The sequence below is a fragment of the Sceloporus occidentalis genome, unplaced genomic scaffold (genome assembly GCF_023333645.1).
Source record: "Sceloporus occidentalis isolate IW3139 unplaced genomic scaffold, rSceOcc1.0.p SCAF_4, whole genome shotgun sequence".
NCBI classification, from domain to species: Eukaryota; Metazoa; Chordata; class Lepidosauria; order Squamata; family Phrynosomatidae; genus Sceloporus; species Sceloporus occidentalis.
This window is the reverse complement of record NW_028316984.1, coordinates 93,953,730-93,963,039: the sequence shown is the minus strand read 5'-3', so window position 1 is coordinate 93,963,039 and position 9,310 is coordinate 93,953,730.

Below are 9,310 nucleotides of genomic sequence, written 5' to 3'. Positions count from 1 at the left end.
AGGGTGGTTAGAAATCTATCCTACTAGCATATTTACAGCATGGGGAGACAGCATGATGCCAGCCATACGCTGTGTGAGGGGCTAAATCCAGGTACACCCACATGCAGAAGTTTCCAAGATGCTTCAAGTATTAAATGTATTTTAATGTGAGCAAGCATTGATGAAGCCAGAGGTGCTCATCCTGGGATGGGGAAAGTTGATTTCTAACTATGCTGCATTGTTATTGTACTTATATGGTTTGTATGGTAGTTGTAGTGATATGAGATTTTTTTTCCAGATTTGTCTAGAGGGAAATCTGTTGATATCTGGATGCAGAAGATGAGAAAAATGGATCAACAGTTACTCCAAGTCCATCTGTATGGGATTCTCCTGTTGTTTGCAAACAGAGGGAGCCCATGAGGATATCCATGCTCAGAATTACACTTGTTTTCCCAATAGTGGCTGCATGGACAGAAATCATAGTTTTTGTGCTATGATCCTCCCATGGATACTTTGTTCTTTGTACCCCTAAAGCAGGAGTGAAATTATGAATATGTATATATTATGAAAAAAGGTATATCCTCAAGCATTACTAGAATCAGTGGTCCTGTGTTATAGGCCTCTTTGTTATGTTTCTCCCACCTGAATAATTTTAGTTCCTTGGGCTGCTAGAACACAGATCCATTACAACTTGTCTGGTAGAGCTATTTGGTTTCATTAGGGATTTTTTTTTTACCTGCACATATATAGATCCAGAAGGCTAGTCACAGGCTTCTGACTTCAGAAAAAGAATATGGAGATAATTGAAGAAGATAAACAATCCCTTTCAAATAGATTTTTAAAGAAAACACATTGCAACTGCACAAAAGGGAAACCAAAGACAACATTTTGCAGTACTTGCATTTTTATGTACCAGAATGCCACTGAATATGGTATTCTTCCATCCAATGTGATAGGCACATGTTGTATCTGTCACCTGTTACCTGACATTGTTAAATGGATGACGGAAGGTCACATGTGCTAATCCTAATTTTGTCAGCACTGATCAACATCTTTCTCCATCAATTGACATCTTTAGACAGCTTTAAAAAAGCTGTCAAGATGGATCTCTTCCAGCAGGCCTTTCCGGGATAGATAACCCCGGCCTCAGGAACCCTCTTCTCATGAGAGTCCCCAAGGTCCTCCCTGGAAATGCTACTGTTTTATTTGTTTTGTTTTGTTCCGTTTTGTTTTGTTTTGTTTTTGTCTTGTAATAATGTGTATGTGTTAATGTTGTTTAATTTGTTGGTTTTAATTATAATTGATTTAATAATTTTTTAAGGGGGGGGGGAATTTTCATAGAATCATAGAGTTGGAAGAGACCGCAAGGGCCATCCAGTCCAACCCCCTGCCATGCAGGAAATCCAAATCAAAGCATCCCCAACAGATGGCCATCTAGCCTCTGCTTAAAGACCTCCAAGGAAGGAGACTCCACTACACTCTGAGGGAGTTTGTTCCACTGTCGAACAGCCCTTACTGTCAGGAAGTTCTTCCTAATGTTGAGGTGGAATCTCTTTTCCTGTAGCTTGCATCCATTGTTCCGGGTCCTGTTCTCTGGAGCAGCAGAAAACAAGCTTGCTCCCTCCTCAATGTGACATCCTTTCAAATATTTAAACAGAGCTATCATATCACCTCTTAACCTTCTCTTCTCCAGGCTAAACATCCCCAGCTCCCTGAGTCGTTCCTCATAGGGCAAGGTTTCCAGACCTTTCACCATTTTAGTCGCCCTCCTCTGGACACGCTCCAGTTTCTCAATGTCCTTTTTGAATTGTGGCGCCCAGAACTGGACACAATATTCCAGGTGGGGCCTGACCAGAGCAGAATACAGTGGCACTATTACTTCTCTTGATCTAGACACTATACTTTTATTGATGCAGCCTAGAATTGCATTGGCCTTTTTAGCTGCCGCATCACACTGTTGACTCATGTTCAACTTATGGTCTACTTGGACTCCTAGATATCTTTCACATGTACTTTCATTCACCAATGTGTCTCCCATCCTATATCTGTGCATTTCATTTTTCTGCCCTAAGTGTAGTACCTTACATTTCTCTGTGTTGAATTTCATTTTGTTAGCTTTGGCCCAGCTTTCTAGTCTATTCAGATCATTTTGAATGTTGGTCCTGTCCTCTGGAGTATTAACTATTTGGTGTCATCTGCAAATTTGATAAGTGTGCTCCCAATTCTGTCATCCAGGTCATTGATAAAGATGTTGAATAGCACTGGGCCCAGGACAGAGCCCTGTGGGACCCCACTGGTCACTTCCCTCCAGGAGGAAAAAGAGCCATTGTTGAGCACCCTTTGGGTTCGGCTGGTCAACCAATTACAGATCCATTTAACAGTTACTTTGTCTAGCCCACATTTTACAAGCTTGTTTGCAGAATATCATGGGAAACCTTGTCAAAGGCCTTACTGAAATCAAGATATACTATATCCACAGCATTCCCTTCATCTACCAAGCTGGTAATTTTATCAAAGAAAGAGATCAGATTTGTCTGGCATGACTTGTTTCTCTGAAACCCATGTTGACTTTTTGTGATTATGGCATTGCTTTCTAGATGTTCACAGACTCTCTGTTTAATGATCTGCTCTAGAATCTTTCCTGGTATTGATGTCAGACTAACTGGACGATAATTGTTGGGATCCTCTTTTTTCCCCTTTTTGAAGATAGGGACAACGTTTGCCCTCCTCCAGTCTGCTGGGATCTCTCCTGTTCTCCAGGAGTTTTCAAATATGATTGCCAATGGCTCCAATATTACTTTTGCCAGTTCTTTTAATACCCTTGGATGGAGTTCATCTGGTCCCGGAGACTTAAATTCATTTAGATTAACAGGGTATTCCTCTACTATCTCTTTACTTATTCTGTGCTGAAATTCCCCTGTTCTATCCTCTGCTCCATTATCTTCAGGTTGAGCACCCTTTGCCTTTTCTGAGAAGACTGAGGCAAAGAAGGTGTTGAGTAATTCTGCCTTTTCTCTGTCTTCTGTTAGCATTTTGCCATCTTCTCCATGCAGTGGCCCTATCGTTTCCTTCTTCTTCCTTTTTGATGTACAATGTATTGTATTTTATTGCTGTTAGCTGCCCTGATTGACCTTAAGGGGTGGGATATAAATAATAATAATAATAATAATAATAATAATAATAATAATGTTGCTAACGCTGATTAATGTGGCATTTTTGCTGTACATTTTGTTGTACCATACAAGGTAACAGTTATTACATTATCACAAAAAGCATACAGATTATGAAAAACAATGCAAAGACATTATTTTTGAAGGAACGAAATGCATACCAATACTATAATTATACTGCTCATTCCAGTTTTGTTATGGTTATTATTGCAATGTCCCAGGACATGAAATACTAATCAAACAGAATAGGTTGCTCATTCTTTTCTCACCAAAAATCAGTGTTCTGGATGTATTAAAATGTTTGATTTTCATAAGAAAGGGGTGTTAAATGGCAATGTCTTCATTGGGAAAGTCTTTTAAGAGACTGTTTTGCTTTTTCATAGAAACCAAGGCAATAAAGAAAAGAAAAAAAGAAATCAGTTAAACCAAGTGTGTATAATGGCACAGTCTTTAAATCCTTCTTTGGATTAATGTAAATATTTGTCTGTTCTTACATTGCTGGAACATGGGAGAGCTCAGTTTTCAATGAAGCATAGACATTCCTGGATCTCTGGGTAGGCACATCTACTGTTGGGTGTTTGTGCAATGCAGTGCACACAATCAAGTTGCTGCTGAGTAAAGAATTTGAAAATTAGTACAAGCTGGGTGTTTCTCTTGGCTTCTGGATCATGCAAAGAAGGGTCATGCCGTTATTTTAGTTAGTTTTCATCCTACTCACTGCCACTGTAATTGTCATCAGTGTTGTATCTGTGAGAAAGACTTTTCATCTTAGGGATTCAATTTTTATTCAGTTCATTTGCTACTGTATTCAACTCAAGCTTGAACTGATTAATTAGTAGAGTGTGATCAATGGAAAGATGCAAATTTTAGAAGATGGAACAGAATATGTAAAAGCATACTTCTTTTTCTGCCTGTTGTAGTTTTCATGTGACACTGTGACAGGGAATGAAAACAGAAAACATTTAAGGTGGCCTACCCATCCAACAATGAATGGGAGTTATCCACCTTAAATTGTATGTCACCTCTCATCTACTTCATAATCTCAAAAAGGCACTTCTTTTAAGATTTTGGTAATAGTCAAGTTAGAGTATGAATGAACTGATCATTTTCTTAAAAGGTAGTTAATGGAACAATTACAGTTGACTGCATCACAGTACCTATAGTTGAACTTATTATTCTTCCAAATCTACAAGATTAATGTAGGGGAGGAATCAACTGATTTGAGGCAACAACAATAACAACAACAACAAAAACTTTATTTATATCTTGCTTCTCTGTCACAGGGACAATCGGGGTGACTTACAATTAAAATTTTGATACAATATAATACATTATATCTCAACCCCCCCCCCCCAAAAAAAAATGTCAACTAAACACATGATTAATTAAAATAATCCATTAAAGTAATCAACAGTAGTCGATGAGGTTACAAAATAGGCAGTGGAGTGATGGACTCAATCTGTGGCCACGTTTGCTATTTAGGATGACGCATATCAGAAAAGCCATCAAGGCATCTCCACTCTGGACGGCCAGCCATGAAGGGCAAGGATCAAGAGGACATGTTGTCTTGTTCACACTACCAAGGAGCTTGTCCACATCTTCAGTACTCACAGATTCAAACTGATCCCGTATAACCTCATTATCAGAGTTGCTGGACACCTCAACAGTTGGTTCTGCTGTAATACCAGCATCCATGTCGGCTCTTATTTGAAAGATTTGATCTGCAAAATAGTTATTAAATGCGTCACAGCAGGCTGTTTTCGGGTCAAGCCCCTTACTACCCTAAACAGTTCTGCCAGACAGGAATTTGCAGACACAATAGGTGCAGAGGAGTAAGATTTCTTTGCAACTGCTGGGTCAGGTCAAGGATGCCAAAACTAGGTCTTAACATAGGTTTTATTAGATTAATCTGGATTGGATTGACTCAGTCATCCACCTGTATCCTTCCATCATCTGCATCAGTGCTATACTGATGTCATGACCAAATGTTTAACCGAAATGATTGCTGTCTGCCCTCTCCTTCTCAGCTATATGGTAATATTTAATGCCATTAAGCTTTGTTCTGTTTGGCAGATAAGTAAAATGGGCTTTGTTCTTTCTACTGTTATGTATTCCTAATACACTCGTCCCTCCATATTCACTGGGGTTAGGGGCACAGGACCCCTGTGAATGTGGAAAAACTGCAGACAACAAAAACACTATGTTTTTTACCTGAAAGAACACCTCTCTAGGAATCTCTAGGTCCTCCAGTGCAACTCTGTGGTCAACATCTGCCAGACATGGACCATAGAATTGCATTGGAGGAGCTACAAATACCTAGTGGAGTGTACTCTCTAGGAATCTCTAGGTGCTTGAGTGTGACTTTTGGTTAAAGTTGACCATAGAATTGTGCTGGAGGACCTAGATATTCCTAGAGAAAACCTATTAATAAAATCCGTGGATAGTCAAATCCACAAAAGTTAAAGCTGCAAATATGGAGGGACAAGAAGAGCTTCAATTTTTCACAAACAAAGTCAGTGTGTATGATGCAAGTATCCTGTGACCCTCCAAATTTTGAGGTATGGGTGGGAAACTCCAAAAGTTTTTTTTATTATTTTTGGCTGATTTTGGGGGCTGGTTGTGTGTTTTGGGGTTATAGGGAGATGGGATATTGTAGGAGCAAAACTTCTAGTTGTTTGGGGAAGGAGAAATTTCCTGCAAAAATGTTTAATCAATTTGACAGAGGTCTGAAGGCTTTAGGGGTCACCTAGGGGAATTTGGAGGGTACATAATGGGAATCCAAGAATCCAAGAGGCACATACATTGACAAAATAAGCCATTCTGACCTACAGGAGCCTTCTGCTGGATCCAAACCTTTGAGGTATGTGTGGGAAACTTCAAAGGGCTTAGAGGCCAGGACTGCATGGGAGGTGCACATCCAGTGTCTGGTTGCAACTCTGACACCCACCTCCTAGATCGCTAGCTGTGAACTGAAATCTAGGAGGGTAATGTCAGATGTAATGTCCTAAATAACCTAACTAGATTCCATCTGATCGCATCTGATCTTAGAAGCTAAGCAAGGTTAGTACAGGTGAAGTTGTGAATGGGAGACTGCTAATGAATATCAAGTGCTGTAGGCTATATTTCAGAGGAAGGAAAACCACCTCTGAGTAGTACTTGTGTAAGAAAACCTTTTGAAATTCATGGGGTTGCCATATATTGACAGACAGCTTGAAGGCACATACACATCTAGTGCTACACATACAGTGTTAGCTCTCCTCCTAGTTGCAGAACTGAAGCCAAACAGTGACAGCAGTGTATTCATCTGTCCTCCTGTATAGAAAATATATGGAGATCTCAGTGATATCATAAAGAGAATATAACTCCTGCCCTGAAGCCACATCTCTTCTTTGCATCTGAAATGTACCAAGTGCCATCATTTGGGGGTGTTGACTTTGTTTCCAGTCAAACATGGGGAAATTGATGTATGTTCTTTTAATCTTCACTTAAGTTTCTGAGTGAATCTCTGTTGATCTTAAAATAATGGATGAAGCAGAAAATTGGAGTGTGGGTGTTATGCATTTCTAAGGCAAGCCATTAGAGAGAGATTCTTTTTTATTTTTATTTTTAAAAAAACTTTTGGTTTAATACAATGTATTAAGTGCTTCCCATGCTCACTCAGATTCAAATATGCTGGGAAACTGTAGCTATTAAAGATCTCAGTAGAGACATTATTTAGGCAGTATGGTTATGGAATGGTATCTTTCTTTGTGGTTACAGTTATAGCACAGTTAACAAAGTAGATGTGCTCCTGAGCATTACTTTTTTTTAACAGAAAGTTTCGTATCAGTGACAGAAATAACATGAAAATTATTTGTTTAATTGATCAGAATAGAGATTGGTTCCTCTCTTTCGCAGTTTAAGCTTTATTGTACTATTTACTAGAGACATCACATGAACGTCTCTCCATCATAGTTTACAGACACATTTCTACCCCTATTTATTATCTGATTGCAACAAAAAGTATCCCCTATTATAGCATTTCATTGAAAGGGGTGCCCCAGCTGTTTTTCTGTTTATAGAAAGAAAACTGTAAGTAGAAAGGGGTGGAATGAAGGGAAATAGTTTACTAATGCACAGATTATTATGGCTTAAAATAGAGGTTGGCAACTGGGCCAGAGGAGCCAATTTTTCTTCCCCATCCTGGTGGGCCGTGTTAGCACATTTTCAGTGACATGGAAGTAACGTCACATCACTTCTGGTTTCAAATTCAGCATATTTTTAATATGGGTGGGGTGGGATGTGAGGGTGGAAGAAATAAACATGCTGCATTTGGGGGCAGTTTAGCTACAGTTTTGGTGGTTTCTCATCTGATTTTTAATTTTGGGGAGGAGCCTGAGAACTTTAGGGGGAGTTCTGGGGGAGACTGAGGGAACCCAAAAGGTGGTGGTGGTGGGGGGGAATTGGTTGTTTTATGCAACCCATGAAGTGCATTTTCCTACAGGATGCCCGAGAGGAATTTCACGGCAGGCCTACTTACGTATAAATTCTACAACAAAAAGAGTATCTGGAGAATCAAGATGTCCTGCATAAAGTTGCTGCATCCCTCCACTCACAATTAGTCTAACAATAATATTCAAGAAGCTGCTGCCTCTTTGAGACAGTTTTCTGTGGCAATGAATATGCAGCTTTTTGTGAGCTTGGGAATGCAGGAGTGATTTGCATGTGTATTGTTCTGTTGCTAATGGCAGGCCTCAGGGTGGGAGGCTAATGCAAAAGAGGATTAATGTCTGCTAATTGGTGATCATTATCATTATTTCAATCTTGGGCATTTTTAAAAAAAGTAATGTGACTCAATATCAGGTAATGTTATACACTGTGTACATGCTGCCCTCTTGTGTTAGCTCAGCATGTGCTAGAAATATTTTCCCCGAAAGGATACTCTCTTGTCTTTGCAAATAGAATTAAGTTTCTGTCTCTATGGCGGGTTATAGACCGCCACTTGGGACGTCCGCAGGACGTCCCATTTTAAAAAAGGGGCGTCTCTTCTAGACGCCCCTGGCTCTAGTACGGACTCTGTCCGTACAATATGGCGCCGGCCGTTCCACACGGCCGGTGCCATCTTTATGTATTGGACGCTGTGCGTCCGAACGTGTTGCAGTGCTAATGACGTCGCAAGTGCGCCAGCGGCACCTCGCGATGTCATTAGGGCGCCGCAGAAAGAAGCTCCATTTTGGAGCTTCTTTTTTGCTCCGTAAGGGAGCCGCGCAGTGTGGCTGCGACAGCTCCCTTACGGAGCAAACGGCAGCGGCGGCAGACTGCCTCAAAGCGGTGGTCTATAACCCGCCTGAATGTGCTACTGTATCAATGCAAAAAAATGGGATTTTCACTAAATTTGGAAGGTATGTTTGGGATGATTTATAATCTAGAATATGTACACAAATGGAAAACCTGACAAGGTACTCATCAATTTCCTCAAAAAAAGCTGGATGGATCTGTACCTTATCTGAAGGCTTGGGCTGGTTTGATATACACTATATGATAAGTGGAATATGTGAAATCTATTTGGGCGGGGGGAGGTAGGTAGGTGTGATAGGAAACTGATATAATTTGGATTTGTACCAAATTTGGAGTACATGTACATGATGGTCACACTTAGAATAAAGGTTTACGGTATATGTGAAATCCACTTTGGAGGGGCATTGATGGTTCACCCCTTTAATTTCCTTTTAAAAGTCTGAACAGATTTGTAATTAATTCAGAGAGTATGTTTGGAATTATCAGATTTAAAATCTAGTCTATGTGACATATACAAAAATCTACATTTGGAGAAGGGCTGGTGGGACATCCTACCCCTAAAAAGCAGCCAAGTGATTTACATCAAATGTGGAGGACATGCTTATGATGGTCTGATGTAAAACACACGGGCAATGTGGTATACACAAAATCTACATATGCAGGGGATCCTGACTGGGCACCCCAGTACTTTCCTTGAAAATGGCTTGATGGATATATACAAATTAGAACAGTATGTTTGTGATTGTCTGATTCAAAATATAGGCCATGAGGAATAAAGGGCATCCCTGCTGGGGCATCTGTCACATTTGTTTGGAATGACTGGGCAGATAGGCATCACATTTGGAGGATATACTCAAAGCATAGGCTAGATAATGTACACAAAA